Below are 17035 nucleotides of genomic sequence, written 5' to 3' on the forward strand. Positions count from 1 at the left end.
AACAAGCTAGTTTAAGAGGCATACTAGGGACTTCTTTGTTGTCTACATATCACACATGTACTAATGTTTCGGTTAATACAATTATAGCATGATATATAAACATTTATCATAAACATAAAGATATAAATAATAACCACTTTATTATTGCCTCTAGGGCATATCTCCTTCAGCTTGAAGCGCGGCAACACGGCCCGGCATAATGCTGGGCAGGCCGGCACGGTCTTTGCATCATGGACTCGTTCACTGGACAGCGAGGGACTGGCGTGGTTCTGCGCCGGAGATGCAGATCGGCGTTGTTGTGTCGTCAAGCACCCGTTGACGGAACGCCGACCGGGGAAAGGGGGCCCTTCGCAAAGTATTTGTGTTGACCAACAATGTATGAGGCACATATTCTATTTTGTCATTCCATTTGCTTTGAGATTTTCAAAATGCCGATGATTAAAATGTTTGGTCACCGTACACTCGGGGTGGCGTAAGTGAGCCTGGTAAGATAGCACAAATATCAATCTCTTGTGCATCCTACCCGGCCTCGCTTACACCATCCCTAAATGTTAATATTTGTGTTGACCAACAATGTATGAGGCACTTATTCCATTTTGTCATTCCATTTGCTTTGAGATTTTCAAAATGCCGATGATTAAAATGCTTGGTCACCGTACACTCGGGGGCGGTGTTAGTGAGCCTCGTGTGATTGCACAAATATCAATCTCTTGTGCATCCTACCTGCTCGCTAACTCCGTCCCGGAATGTTAATATTTGTTTCGACCAACAAAGTATGAGGCCCTTGTCATTCCATTTGCTTTGGTATTTTCAAAATGCCGATGATTAAAATGTTGGTCACCGTACACTTGGGGGTGGCGTAAGTGAGCTCGGTAAGATAGCACAAATATCAATCTCTTGTGCATCGGACTTGGTCTCACTTACGCCATCCCTGAATGTTAATATTTGTGTTGACCAACAATGTATGAGGCACTTATTCCATTTTGTCATTCCATTTGCTTTGACATTTTCAAAATGCCGATGATTAAAATGTTTGGTCACCGTACACTCGGGGCGGCGTAAGTGAGCTCTGGTAAGGTAGCACAAATATCAATCTCTTGTGCATCGGACTTGGTCTCACTTACACCGTCCCCGAATGTTAATATTTGTGTTGACCAACAATGTATGAGGCATTTATTCCATTTCTCTTGTGCATCGGACTTGTTGGTCTCACTTTCTTCCATTTTCATCATAGTAGGAACTGGATGAAGGACTCCGATGCAAGCGAGCCCGGTGGGTAGAGATGACGGAGCAAAGGAGGAACCGGATGAAGACTACTTTGTATCTCGAAATTGTGAATTTTGTATGAATTAAGAGTTGTATGCAAAACATTTGACACTTGCCACTATATATGTATCTCGATCGGGCTCTAAGTAATGTGATGATGATGTCTATGTTATATCTGTGCAATGTACATGATATTTATATTATATCTGAATGTTGTTGTATATAACCTGTGTATCTGTGTATCTGTATTGCTGTCTATAAACTGCATGTGTATAGCAGGCAGCACAAAATCGTGTATAATACAAGCAAATTCTGTGGCGCACTAAAAACCAATTCTGTGGCGCACGCTTTTCGTGGCGCACCTAAGAACAAGTGCGCCACGAAACCTTAATTCCGTGGCGCATGGGCAGGTGCGCCACAGAAATCTTATTTTTGTGGCGACGTTTCTGTGGCGCACCTCCCATGCGCCACAGAATCCATTTTTCGTGCGCCACTGATGAGGCTTTTCCTACTAGTGTGTATACGATATTATGCTCAGATTGTGTTATATCTTCTCTATTTTATAATTTGGAACTATATGATTCTATTATCAATTATACATGCCAAAAACTAGACTTTATGCTGTAAAAAATTGTACCCTTTGAAATTTTGAATACACTCTCTCGAAACCCTGGGCCTGCCCCTGGCCTCAGGAGAGGCGGATTTGTTCGTGATAAACCTCGCACGTGCCTTCTGCATGTCTCCTGCGGGCTTCTTCATGTTCTGGGTGCCTCCTCGAGTGCGCCTCCCTCGAGTTTCGAGGATTCCATGTTTAGCAAGCTACCCGTCCAAAACAGGTGCTTACACATAGGGCAAACCTACAACATCAATTATTTTGGAACGAAGAGAGTACACGATTATATTCCTTTTATTTTCAATTTTAGTTGTTTTTTGTTTATACTTCATTTGGCAGTCATGAAATAGCAGTAGAACATTTCTTGGAAATATATAAGAACATTTATTTTTGTAACGTGAAGATTTATTTTGAAGTACATGAACATTCTCATTTTTTACAACCGAGTTGCTAAATATATATTGTTGTAGACTTGAGCTTGAGCTTGACCTTGTAATCCCGTTTTTTTTTTAAAAAACGCGACCTTGTAATTTTTGAACTGTAAATCAGCAGGTTGAAAATAAGAAATCAGTCAGGCAAGGATGATCCTTGTTCAAAAAGAAGCATGGGTATCATTTTCGTTTGTTCTTGCTCCCGGCGCGCAAAACAACATAGAAGAGAGCACGGAATAAGAAGCCGAACATGGCTGTCACAAGGAGGCAGCTCCACTTCCCTAGGTCCGTGACGGCGCTCTTGGCGAGCACGTCGGCGCCGGTGAGGACGCAGGTGCTGGCCGTCATGTTGGTGCCGCCGGCGGTACTGATGGCGCGGAGCACGGCCATCTTGGTGGCCTCGGCCATGCCGCCGATGGGCGTCCCGTCGAACATCTCGGCTCCTCGCGCGAAGCACCTCGAGGCGTCGCCGGCCGAACTCGTTCTGCAACGCGGCTTGGTACGGGTACTTGATGAGCGACATGTAGTGGAACCAGATCCAGTAGCTGGGGATCCTGTCGCGGTTGATGATGAAGCCGGACAAGAGGAGGAAGTAGGCGAGATTGGCCACCGCCACCGTGTACCCGACCGTGACGTGCGGCACCACCGCCGACACGAACGTCGCGAAGCCGCTGCTCGCCCAGAGGGAGGCGAGCACGACAAGCGCAAAGAAGATGAAGGGCTCACCGCCTCCGGCGAGGCCGACGGCGAAATAGGTGGTGACCACGAACGCAAGGGTCAGGACGACCAGCGGCGGGAAGGACACGAGAGCATTGGCGAGAACGAAGGAGGCGGTGCGGTAGGCGTTGTGCGCCGTCTCCCGGAGGTAGATGTGGCGCTCCTGGACGAACACCGGCAGCGCGTCGGCGCAGACGAAGAATATGCTGGATATGCCGATGGCGAAGAAGCCGAGCCGCTCCTGCACGCCCTTGGGCGTGTCGTCCAGGCGCCAGAAGATGGTCGCCAGCAAAAATCCCGTCATCATGACCGCGCCAAGGCGCACCCCGAACACCTTCCGCATGCGCCGCGTGTTGGTGAAGGCACGCTTCGCCAACACCCACACCTCCAACGGCAGCGGGTTTACGAACGCCGCCGCCGACATCGCCGTGCCGCTGCCGGCCACCAGCTTCCCCCGGGAGACGCTCTCGGCGACGGCCAACTCCAGCGGCATCGTTCTGACCTGCTTGTCGGTGGCGATGCCGTCCAGGAGCCGGTGACATCTGTCGCTGAAGTCGGCCAGAGGGGCGGCGCCGTCGGGCTGGCGCTCGAGCTCTCGGATGGTGTCGAGCGCGAACTCGGCCGGGTTCTCGTCCTCGGGGATGGGCGTGCCGACGAAAGCGGAGAAGTAAGGCTTGAGGCCGGCGGGCGGGCCGGAGTAGACGGTGCGGCCACGGGACAGGAGCAGGACGCTGCCGAGGATGCCGAGGATGCGCGCGCTGGGCTGGTGGATGGTCATGACGACGACGCTGCCGCTCCGGGCGATGTTGCAGAGCACCTGCACCAACATGAGCGCGCTGGAGGAGTCGAGACCAGAGGTGGGTTCGTCGAGGAAGAGAAGGATGGGGTCGTGGATTATGTCCGTGCCGATGGATACGCGGCGGCGCTCTCCGCCAGACACACCCCGGTGGTCATGGTCGCCGATGACGGTGTCGGCGGCGCGGGAGAGGCCGAGCTGGTCGATGAGCGCTTCGACGCGCTCCCTCTTCTTAGCAGACGAGTGCGCGCGGGAGAGGCGCATCTCGGCGGCGAAGAGCAGCGTCTCCCGCACGGTGAGCATCGGGTACAGCAGGTCGTCCTGCGTCACGTAGGCGGAGATGGCGCTGAGGCGGCGGCCGTGGAGGGGCTCGCCGTTGAGCGTGACGTGGCCGCCGAGGCTCGCCCGGGTGATCCGGCCAGCAAGAGCGTCGACCAGCGTAGACTTGCCGGACCCGCTGGCGCCCATCACCGCCAGTATCTCGCCCTCTCGCGCCTCGCAGGAGATGCCGTCGAGCAGCGTCTTTTTGCCCGTTGACGGCAGGCAGCCCATCAACCCGCCGCGGCCCTTGTTGACGCTGTAGCACAGGTCCGTGAAGGACAGCACGTACGGCACCGGCGCCGGCGCCTGCTCGTCGGGGCCAACGTCGACGACGACGTGTCCGGAGGTCGCCATGCTTGCGGCGACGGGATGCTGTTCGAATGCCACACTACCTGACATCATGGATGGATGGCTGGTGGCCTGGTGTTGTGATCGACCACTCCCTACTTATAGGATTCGAGACATGTATGGCTTGTCTCTTCCCGGCCAATTCAATTGTTATTTTGGAGTCGGTTTTCATGATTGTTCAATCGTACATAAGCTTATGGGTTGTCTCAGGCCGGAGCATTTTCCACCTGTCCAAAGTATGACATTTTTAAAGGCTAAGCTAGCGGGAGTGATGTTTAATTTGGATCTTGGTGTCTATGCTTTTTTTATTTTAAAATGCAAAACAATTCAAGCGTACCTCTTTACATGTTACGTGCATACAAAGTCTTTCTAAGAAAAATTAACTTGTTGTTTCAACTGTGTAAAAAGATAAAATTTAGTGCTAAAAGTACATCGACTACAAAAAATATCGGTTTTTTGTAAAATTATACGAACGAACATAGATTATCGAGATATACATGCTAAATTATTTGTTGAAAGTTTTTGACAATTAAAAATATGTTTTTATAAGTGGATGAAACATTTGGATACGGGAGCCGAATTGAATTTCCACTAAACTAGAATGACTTATATTTTGGCACAAAACTAATAGAGTTAATATTCCTTTCGTCTGTAGGCAACATGGGTAGCAGCGACAAACTCCCTCCGATCTTAAATGGCTAGGGCTTTGTTGGTCCCCTCTCCCTCCATTTGCCGATTCGGCGAGAACATGGTCCGTGTAAGGTTAGGGTTGTCTATTGTGGGGCGTCATTGGTTGGCGCGAGCATTGTGCAGGTGAATAAATATGGCTCAACTATACTCCCACACCTACGGCGACCTTCACGACGACTTCTTAGAGTTGATGGCAATGTGTGCTTGTCCCGTCCCGTTAGAGCTTTTCCTTAATGGCGCATTGGTTTCCGAGGCGGAGGCAGCCAATACGTCCCTTCGGAGCTGGGGTGTTCCCACGTGTCGCCTTCGCGCCTTTCCCAATGTGGCAACGTTAATGCCCACCGCTCCTCCTTCCCACCCTTCCCCCTTTCTCGTCTCTTCTCGCACCTATAAAACACGGCCGCCACCGAAGCTCACCACCACACTCGTCGAGCCACAATCGAGCCATGCATATCCACAACCTCACCGCTCTCGCCTAGCTAAAATGGTGCACCGCCTCGCGACCACGTACTCCATGCTGGGACGCAACGACCATCAGGCGCCTTCGCCGCTACAACGTAGCCTTCGGATGATGAGAAGCCATGCCTGGCTGACCTGGACGAGCTGATCAAGGCCGATGCGGATCGCCGGGCCACCACCGGGGATGAGGAGGACGACAAAGAGCAGCATACCGATGCGGAGCATGCAGCAATCCTCGTGTACTACCGTCAGGCACACGACAATAGGCCGCCGCCCGCAATCTGAAGGAGGCGAGTGAGCTTCTTCTCCAACGCGGCATGGAAATCTCCCGCGAGCGCCTACAGATGGAGGAGTATGCCCACCTCTTCTTGGAGGCCGAGAAGCAGCGGCTCATTGAGCAAAACGCATGCATCCTCGCCGAGGAGCACCGTTGCAAGGCTTTGCCGGTTGACATGAACGAGAAGTCCGCTAGCAGGCGGCAATGGGTGATGGAGCAGCACCGCGCTCGCGATGAGGCCTCACCGACGGTGATCCAGAACCAGCACTGGTGTGAATTCATGGCGGCAAAGTGAATGGTGAGGAGGAGGAGGAGGAGGAGGAGGAGGAGAGGAGGAAGCGGGAGAAGAACGACGCCGAAGCAGGGCTGGCCCACCCTCCTCCCGCCGAGGAGTAGCGCCAACCAACTACAAGTAAGGTAGTTGTAGGAGCCTCTCCTGCCCTAGTTTCATCAAAAAATAAGTAAGGTAGTTGTAGTTCAAATTTAGTTGTTTTTCATTCAAACTTGTAATTTATAACAACATCTGAATAAAAATTAAATTTCCAATCCTTCAATTGAAGGACGTCCCTGGACGAAACTGCTCCACCAAAAACAAGTGCCGGACGAAGTTTGGGGAATCCGACTGGAATCACTGGATTCTCTAATACAGCTTCCAGCCTCAAGGAGCCCTTTCCTCAAGTTCAGGTTCTTCACGGAGAGGAAGTGATGAATGGGTCCGCACGTCAGACATATATTTCCCTACGTACGTATATCAAAGTTCGTTTGGACATTGGACCCCCAGCTAGCGGAACGACCTTAATTTGCTTGATTAATCATCTGGCACGAATCAAATGCGATAATTTCTTTCTGAGTCAACGAATCAAATGCCACTACTAATATGACTCTGCACGTCGATCGCGAGATTTGTAGAGATCGGCCACTGATCAGATTAAGGATCTGGACACCACGCCCAGCATAAGTACTATACTAAATGGCAACCTAACGGTGGAGGTGGCGAGCTGGGGTGGTTGCGGTGCATGCGGTGCGGGGTTGGAGGTTGGGGACGACCTGATGGGTGGGGCCCGCCTGTCAGCCCTGACGGATGGGGCCCGCTGGTCAGCTCGCGCGGGAGGTGAGAGAGAGAGGGGCGCGCCGGTGGGTTTTCTGGGTGGGCTGGGCCGGTTCGGCCCAGTTGGGTTGTTGCCTTTTTTGTTTTTTGTTTTCTTTTTATATCTTTTGTTTTAAGTCTCCAAATGAATTCAAAACACATTCTAAAAATTTGTAAAATTTAATTTAGTGTTTTAGGATAAAAAGGCGTCTGTTTAATACTCATATGTAAAATAGCAAAATAGTATTTATATGCTATTTGGCATATACGTTATTTTGTAAAATTTTGAAAATAAGATTTTTAGGGTTTTAGCCTTTTTAGGGTTTTTTTATTTTATTTAACTTTTCAAATGCATGAATAAAATCAATGCATGATGCTTTTGAATTTTTAAAATTTGGGATGGTACACTTTGCCCACTTCATCCACTTTTCCATTAAAAAAAACTCCTTCACTAATTTCCCCATCCACATCCCTCACCTCCACCATAGCTGCTGTTCAGGAGCGAACCAGCTGCTGGCGCCAACCGACGCCGTTACTGAGCCGCACAGACGCGCGGCCGGCCACCAGGCCGGTCGTGCCGGCGCCCAGGCCGATCTGACCGGGCCCTTGGCCTGTTCCTCCGGTTCCCAGGCCGGTTCGGCCGGGCGCTGGGCCGGTAAGCCTGCTGCTGTTTCTGATGTTTCTCCGGCGAAATTTGCTATTGCTACTGATGATGCTACTTCGTTTCCAGGCGATGTTCTGGGCATGAGGTATCCTCTTCCGACGAAAAGTAGTAAAGTTTTCAATGACTATTGATACGTCCCAAACGTATCTATAATTTCTTATGTTTCATGCTACTTTTATGATGATACTCACATGTTTTATACACATTATATGTCATATTTATGCATTTTCCGGCACTAACCTATTGACGAGATGTCGAAGAGCCGATTCTTGTTTTCTGCTGTTTTTGGTTTCGAAATCCTAGTAAGGAAATATTCTCGGAATTGGACGAAATTAACGCTCAGGGTCCTATTTTTCCACGAAGCTTCCAGAAGTCCGAAGAGGAAACGAAGTGGGGCCACGAGGTGGCGCCACACTAGGGCGGCGCGGCCCAAGCCCTGGCCGCGCCGGCCTGTTGTGTGGGCCCCTCGTGACCCTCCCGACACTGCCCTTCCGCCTACTTAAGGTCTTCGTCGCGAAACCCCCAGTACCGAGAGCCACGATACGGAAAACCTTCCAGAGACGCCGCCGTCGCCAATCCCATCTCGGGGGATTCGGGAGATCGCCTCCGGCACCCCTGCCGGAGAGGGGAATCATCTCCCGGAGGTCTCTTCATCGCCATGATCGCCTCCGGATCGATGTGTGAGTAGTCCACCCTTGGACTATGGGTCCATAGCAGTAGCTAGATGGTTGTCTTCTCCTCATTGTGCTATCATGTTAGATCTTGTGAGCTGCCTATCATGATCAAGATCATCTATACGTAATTCTACATGTTGTGTTTGTTGGGATCCGATGAATATTGAATACTATGTCAAGTTGATTATCAATCTATCATATATGTTATTTATGTTCTTGCATGCTCTCCGTTGCTAGTAGAGGCTCTGGCCAAGTTGGTACTTGTGACTCCAAGAGGGGGTATTTATGCTCGATAGTGGGTTCATGCCTCCATTAAATCTGGGACAGTGACAGAAAGTTCTAAGGTTGTGGATGTGTTTTTGCCACTAGGGATAAAACATCGATTCTTTGTCTAAGGATATTTGTGTTGATTACATTACGCACCATACTTAATGCAATTATCTGTTGTTTACAACTTAATACTGGAGGGGGTTCGGATGATAACCTGAAGGTGGAGTTTTTAGGCATAGATGCATGCTGGATAGCGGTCTATGTACTTTGTCGTAATGCCCTGATTAAATCTCATAGTACTCATCATGATATATGTATGTGCATTGTTATGCCTTCTTTATTTGTCAATTGCCCAACTGTAATTTGTTCACCCAACATCTCGCTTATCTTATGGGAGAGACACCACTAGTGAACTGTGGACCCCGGTCCTATTCTTTACATCTGAAATACAATCTACGCAATTGATCTTTACTTGTTCTTCGCAAACAATCATCATCTTCCACACAATACGTTTAATCCTTTGTTTACAGCAAGCCGGTGAGATTGACAACCTCACTGTTACGTTGGGGCAAAGTTCTATGATTGTGTTGTGCAGGTTCCACGTTGGCACCGGAATCCCTGGTGTTGCGCCGTACTACACTCCGCCACCAACAACCTTCAACGTGCTTCTTGACTCCTACTGGTTCGATAAACCTTGGTTTCTTACTGAGGGTAACTTGCTGCTGTACGCATCACACCTTCCACTTGGGGTTCCCAACGGGCGTGTGCTTTACGCGTCATCAAGCTAAATTTCTGGCGCCGTTGCCGGGGAGATCAAGACACGCTGCAAGGGGAGTCTTCCACATCCAATCTCTTTACTTTGTTTTTGTCTTGCTTTGCTTTACTTTATTTACTGCTTTGTTTGCTCTCTATATCAAAAACACACAAAAATTAGTTGCTAGTTTTACTTTATTTACTGTCTTGTTCTCTATATTGAAAACACAAAAAAATAGTTACTTGCATTTACTTTATTTACCTTTAGTTTATTTCATCATGTTTCCTCCTAAGTTCACTCTGAAAGACATACCGGTAGGACGTGGGTCTATAATTTGGAGAGATAATATAGAAGAATTTTTTACTCATGTTAGTACCGCTGAAGATTTTGAAGATAGACACTTGGTAGAACTTGCTCCTACTTATGAAATTGCTGCTGCTTCTTTAGTTTGCATGTTGGAAACTAAATTTATTAATCTCAACCCTATAATTCAACACATGTTTCTTACACTCGGTGATATGGAGGAAGGGGAAAAGAAAGATTTTGTTTTAGAAACCCTTCTTAAAGAATTTGGTGGTGTAGCAAGAGAGGCTAGAAAGGTCTTTATTAAATATAAGATGATTGGCTCTTATACCAACTTTGCTAGTATCCTTGAAAAGATGGACATGGATAGAATAAGGTACACTAATAATATTAATGATGGTGGGGAGATTAAGACAACAATACCTTGTAAGCTCCTAGGAATGAATGACGCTCTAGAAAATAACTATGGTTGGCTTGTTCCTGAAAATTTGTTTGACGAGAATAGCAAACCTAAGAATAATGAAAAGGGAGCCTCTGAAACTCACATAGATAAGATAAAATGCATAGTTGAGAAAACTCTCACCACCTATGTTGATGCTTCATCTCTTGATAATACTTGATTCACACTTTCTGCGCCTAGCTGAAAGGCGTTAAAGAAAAGCGCTTATGGGAGACAACCCATTATTTTACTTCGCACTTTATTTTATATTTGAGTCTTGGAAGTTGTTACTACTGTAGCAACCTCTCCTTATCTTTATTTTATTGCATTGTTGTGCCAAGTAAAGTCTTCGATAGTAAAGCCAATACTAGATTTGGATTACTGCGCAGAGAGCAATTTCTTGCTGTCACGAATTTGAGCAGTAGTCTCTGTACAAAATTTAAAAAAATCTGGCAATTTACGTGCGTGATCCTCAGGTATGTACGCAACTTTCATTCAATTTGGGCATTTTCATCTGAGCAAGTCTGGTGCCTCTTTAAAATTCGTCTTTACGAAGCTGTTGCATTTTGACAGATTCTGTCTTTTATTTCGCATTGCCTGTTTTGCTATGTTTGATGGATTTCTTTGTTCCATTAACTTTCGGTAGCTTTGTGCAATGTCCGAAGTGTTAAGAATGATTATGTCACCTATGAATATATGAATTATGCACTCGACCCTCTAATGAGTTTGTTTCGAGTTTGGTGTGGAGGAAGTTTTCAAGGATCAAGAGAGGAGGATGATACAATATGATCAAGAAGAGTGAAAAGTCAAAGCTTGGGGATGCCCCGTGGTTCATCCCTGCATATTTTAAGAAGACTCAAGCGTCTAAGCTTGGGGATGCCCAAGGCATCCGATACGTCTCCGACGTATCGATAATTTCTTATGTTCTATGCCATATTATTGATGATACCTACATGTTTTATGCACACTTTATGTCATATTCGTGCATTTTCCGGAACTAACCTATTAACAAGATGCCGAAGTGCCGGTTGATGTTTCAGCTGTTTTTGGTTTCGAAATCCTAGTAACGAAATATTCTCGGAATTGGACGAAATCAAGTCCCGGGGTCCTATTTTGCCACGAACCTTCCAGAAGACCGAAAGGGATACGAAGTGGGGCGACGAGGCGCCGCCACCATAGGGCCGCGCGGCCAAGGGGGGGGCCGCGCCGCCCTATGGTGTGGGCCCCTCGTCAGCCCTCCGACTCCGCCCTTCCGCCTACTTAAAGCCTCCGTCGCGAAACCCCTGATGCGAAAAAACCACGATACGGAAAACCTTCCGGAGACGCCGCCGCCGCCAATCCCATCTCGGGGGATTCACGGAGATCTCCTCCGGCGTCTGCCGGAGAGGGGATTCATCTCCGGAGGACTCTACACCGCCATGGTCGCCTCCGGAGTGATGAGTGAGTAGTTCACCCCTGGACTATGGGTCCATAGCGGTAGCTAGATGGTTGTCTTCTCCTCATTGTGCTTCATTGTTGGATCTTGTGAGCTGCCTAACATGATCAAGATCATCTATCCGTAATACTCTATGTTGTGTTTGTCGGGATCCGATGGATAGAGAATACCATGTTATGTTAATTATCAAGTTATTACATATGTGTTGTTTATGATCTTGCATGCTCTCCGTTATTAGTAGAGACTACGGCCAAGTTTTTGCTCTTAACTCCAAGAGGGAGTATTTATGCTCGATAGTGGGTTCATGCCGCATTGACACCTGGGACGGTGACGAAAGTTCTAAGGTTGTGTTGTGCTTGTTGCCACTAGGGATAAAATATTGGCGCTATGTCCGAGGATGTAGTTGTTGATTACATTACGCACCATACTTAATGCAATTGTACTGTTGCTTTGCAACTTAATGCTGGAAGGGTTCGGACGATAACTCTGAAGGTGGACTTTTTAGGCATAGATGCGGTTGGATGGCGGTCTATGTACTTTGTCGTAATGCCCAATTAAATCTCACTATACTTATCATGACATGTATGTGCATTGTTATGCCCTCTCTATTTGTCAATTGCCCGTACTGTAATTTGTTCACCCAACATGCTTTTATCTTATGGGAGAGACACCTCTAGTGAGCTGTGGACCCCGGTCCATTCTTTAATACTGAAATACAAATCTGTCTGCAATACTTGTTCTTTTCTTGTTTTCTCGCAAACAATCATCTTCCACACAATACGGTTAATCCTTTGTTACAGCAAGCCGGTGAGATTGACAACCTCATCTGTTTCGTTGGGGCAAAGTACTTTGGTTGTGTTGTGCGGGTTCCACGTTGGCGTCGGAATCCCTGGTGTTGCGCCGCACTACATCCCGCCGCCATCAACGTTCAACGTGCTTCTTGGCTCCTCCCGGTTCGATAAACCTTGGTTTCTTTACGAGGAAAAACTTGCTGTTGTGCGCATCATACCTTCCTCTTGGGGTTCCCAACGAACGTGTGAAATACACGCCATCAAGCATATTTTACGGCGCCGTTGCCGGGGACCGAAGAAAAGCTACAACACAAAGATTTCTAACTCCCACGTCAACTACACGCCATGACATATTTTACGGCGCCGTTGCGGGGAGATCAAGACACGCTGCAAGGGGAGTCTCCACTTCTCAATCTCTTTACTTTGTTTTTGTCTTGCTTTATTTTATTTACTACTTTGTTTGCTGCACTTATATCAAAACACAAAAAATTGTTGCTAGTTTTACTTTATTTACTGTCTTGCACTCTATATCAAAAACACAAAAAAATTAGTATACTTGCATTTATTTTATCTAGTTTGTTTTATTTACTACTGCTAAAATGAGTAATCCTGAAGTTGAAGTTCGTTCATTTAAGCAACAAGGAGGAGAATGTTTAAAAGATGCTTGGTATAGAATTAGTGATGCCCATAATAGGTGCACTAAGAAACACTCTACCACTATCCTACTCGGGAATTTTTATGTTGGTATCTCTAGTTTGGAATAGATATGTTCTTGATTGTCTCGCGGGAGGTAACTTCCTAGGTGCTCCCGCTTTAGAAGCTAGTTGCATTATTGAGAGTTTATTTGGAACACCACCTGTTAATGAAATTAAAATTGAAACCTCCCTTGAGGATGTTATGAAAAAATTGGAAACCATAGAGAAAAAATTTAGTGTTAAAACTAAGTTGGAGATGTTACTTGTTAAAACTGATAAACTTGATAAATCCTTAGAAGGAATTGATGAAAGAATTAGTGTCCTAGGAACTTGTGTTGACCATGATAATCAAATTAATAGGATTGACGAACTTGAAAAAGCTATGGGAACCTTGGGTTCAACCTTTTCATCTTTACAGTTTAGAGAGAAAGCTTATGTGGGAAAGGAGCAAAAGTTTATGTATGCCTCTAAAGTGCCTAAACCAAAGAAATATTATTATAGGCCTAAAATTGACAAAGCCCCTAGTACCACTTGCAAATGGGGGAGCTTATGATATCAATGCTCCATCTTTCGATAACACTTGAGTTACACTTTCTGCGCCTAGCTGAAAGGCGTTAAAGAAAAGCGCTTATGGGAGACAACCCATGTTTTTACTACAGCATTTTTGTTTTATATTTGAGTCTTGGAAGTTGTTTACTACTGTAGCAACCTCTCCTTATCTTAGTTTTGAGTTTTATTGTGCCAAGTAAAGTCTTTGATAGTAAAGTAAGTACTAGATTTGGATTACTGCGCAGTTCCAGATTTCTTTGCTGTCACGAATCTGGGTCTACCTCCCTGTAGGTAGCTCAGAAAATTAAGCCAATTTACGTGCATGATCCTCAGATATGTACGCAACTTTCATTCAATTTGAGAATTTTAATTTGAGCAAGTCTGGTGGCCTAATAAAATCCATCTTTACGGACTGTTCTGTTTTGACAGATTCTGCCTTTTTATTTCGCATTGCCTCATTCGCTATGTTGGATGAATTTCTTTGATCCATTAATGTCCAGTAGCTTTATGCAATGTCCAGAAGTGTTAAGAATGATTGTGTCACCTCTGAACATGTTAATTTTTATTGTGCACTAACCCTCTAATGAGTTGTTTCGAGTTTGGTGTGGAGGAAGTTTTCAAGGATCAAGAGAGGAGTATGATGCAATATGATCAAGGAGAGTGAAAGCTCTAAGCTTGGGGATGCCCCGGTGGTTCACCCCTGCATATTCTAAGAAGACTCAAGCGTCTAAGCTTGGGGATGCCCAAGGCATCCCCTTCTTCATCGACAACATTATCGGGTTCCTCCCCTGAAACTATATTTTTATTCCGTCACATCTTATGCACTTTGCTTGGAGCGTCGGTTTGTTTTTGTTTTTTGTTTTGTTTGAATAAAATGGATCCTAGCATTCACTTTATGGGAGAGAGACACGCTCCGCTGTAGCATATGGACAAGTATGTCCTTAGGCTCTACTCATAGTATTCATGGCGAAGTTTCTTCTTCGTTAAATTGTTATATGGTTGGAATTGGAAAATGATACATGTAGTAACTCTAAAATGTCTTGGATAATTTGATACTTGGCAATTGTTGTGCTCATGTTTAAGCTCTTGCATCATATACTTTGCACCCATTAATGAAGAAATACTTAGAGCTTGCTAATTTGGTTTGCATATTTGGTTTCTCTAGAGTCTAGATAACATCTAGTATTGAGTTTTGAACAACAAGGAAGACGGTGTAGAATCTTATAATGTTTACAATATGTCTTTTATGTGAGTTTTGCTGTACCGTTCATCCTTGTGTTTGTTTCAAATAACCTTGCTAGCCTAAACCTTGTATCAAGAGGGAATACTTCTCATGCATCCAAAATACTTGAGCCAACCACTATGCCAATTGTGTCCACCATACCTACCTACTACATGGTATTTATCCGCCATTCCAAAGTAAATTGCTTGAGTGCTACCTTTAAAATTCCATCATTCACCTTTGCAATATATAGCTCATGGGACAAATAGCTTAAAAACTATTGTGGTATTGAATATGTACTTATGCACTTTATCTCTTATTAAGTTGCTTGTTGTGCGATAACCATGTTTTACGGGGACGCCATCAACTATTCTTTGTTGAATATCATGTGAGTTGCTATGCATGTCCGTCTTGTACGAAGTAAGAGAGATCTACCACCTTAATGGTTGGAGCATGCATATTGTTAGAGAAGAACATTGGGCCGCTAACTAAAGCCATGATTCATGGTGGAAGTTTCAGTTTTGGACACATATCCTCAATCTCATATGAGAATAATAATTGTTGCCACATGCTTATGCATTAAAGAGGAGTCCATTATCTGTTGTCCATGTTGTCCGGTATGGATGTCTAAGTTGAGAATAATCAAAAGCGAGAAATCCAAAATGTGAGCTTTCTCCTTAGACCTTTGTACAGGCGGCATGGAGGTACCCCATTGTGACACTTGGTTAAAACATGTGCATTGCAAAGATCCGGTAGTCCAAGCTAATTAGGACAAGGTGCGGGCACTATTAGTATACTATGCATGAGACTTGCAACTTGTAAGATATAATTTTCATAACTCATATGCTTTATTACTACCGTTGACAAAATTGTTTCATGTTTTCAAAATAAAAGCTCTAGCACAAATATAACAATCGATGCTTTCCTCTTTGAAGGACCATTCTTTTTACTTTTATGTTGAGTCAGTTCACCTATCTCTCTCCACCTCAAGAAGCAAACACTTGTGTGAGCTGTGCATTGATTCCTACATACTTGCATATTGTACTTGTTATATTACTCTATGTTGACAATTATCCATGAGATATACATGTTACAAGTTGAAAGCAACCGCTGAAACTTAATCTTCCTTTGTGTTGCTTCAATACCTTTACTTTGATTTATTGCTTTATGAGTTAACTCTTATGCAAGACTTATTAATACTTGTCTTGAAGTACTATTCATGAAAAGTCCTTGCTTTATGATTCACTTGTTTACTCATGTCATTACCATTGTTTTGATCGTTGCATTCACTACATATGTTTACAAATAGTATGATCAAGTTTATGATGGCATGTCACTTCGAAATTATCTTTGTTATCGTTTTACCCGCTCGGGACGAGCAGAACTAAGCTTGGGGATGCTTGATACGTCTCCGACGTATCGATAATTTTTTATGTTCTATGCCATATTATTGATGATACCTACATGTTTTATGCACACTTTATGTCATATTCGTGCATTTTCTGGAACTAACCTATTAACAAGATGCCGAAGTGCCAGTTGCTGTTTTCTGCTGTTTTGGTTTCGAAATCCTAGTAACGAAATATTCTCGGAATTGGACGAAATCAAGTCCCGGGGTCCTATTTTGCCACGAACCTTCCGGAAGACCGAAAGGGATACGAAGTGGGGCGACGAGGCGCCGCCACCATAGGGCCGCGCGGCCGGAGGGGGCCGCGCCGCCCTATGGTGTGGGCCCCTCGTCAGCCCTCCGACTCCGCCCTTCCGCCTACTTAAAGCCTCCGTCGCGAAACCCCTGATGCGAAAAAACCACGATACGGAAAACCTTCCAGAGACGCCGCCGCCAATCCCATCTCGGGGGATTCTGGAGATCTCCTCCGGCGCCCTGTCGGAGAGGGGATTCATCTCCCGGAGGACTCTACACCGCCATGGTCGCCTCCGGAGTGATGAGTGAGTAGTTCACCCCTGGACTATGGGTCCATAGCAGTAGCTAGATGGTTGTCTTCTCCTCATTGTGCTTCATTGTTGGATCTTGTGAGCTGCCTAACATGATCAAGATCATCTATCCGTAATACTCTATGTTGTGTTTGTCGGGATCCGATGGATAGAGAATACCATGTTATGTTAATTATCAAGTTATTACATATGTGTTGTTTATGATCTTGCATGCTCTCCGTTATTAGTAGAGGCTCTGGCCAAGTTTTTGCTCTTAACTCCAAGATGGAGTATTTATGCTC

The 17035-nt window shown here is 45.7% G+C and overlaps 1 pseudogene; it reads right to left on the reverse strand.

Annotated features, from left to right (window-relative positions):
- Positions 1–2490: 2490 nt before the first annotated feature.
- LOC124684021 lies at positions 2491–4498 on the reverse strand (annotated as a pseudogene).
- Between the last annotated feature and the right edge of the window lie 12537 nt (positions 4499–17035).

The sequence above is a fragment of the Lolium rigidum genome, chromosome 1 (genome assembly GCF_022539505.1).
Source record: "Lolium rigidum isolate FL_2022 chromosome 1, APGP_CSIRO_Lrig_0.1, whole genome shotgun sequence".
Classification (NCBI taxonomy): domain Eukaryota; kingdom Viridiplantae; phylum Streptophyta; class Magnoliopsida; order Poales; family Poaceae; genus Lolium; species Lolium rigidum.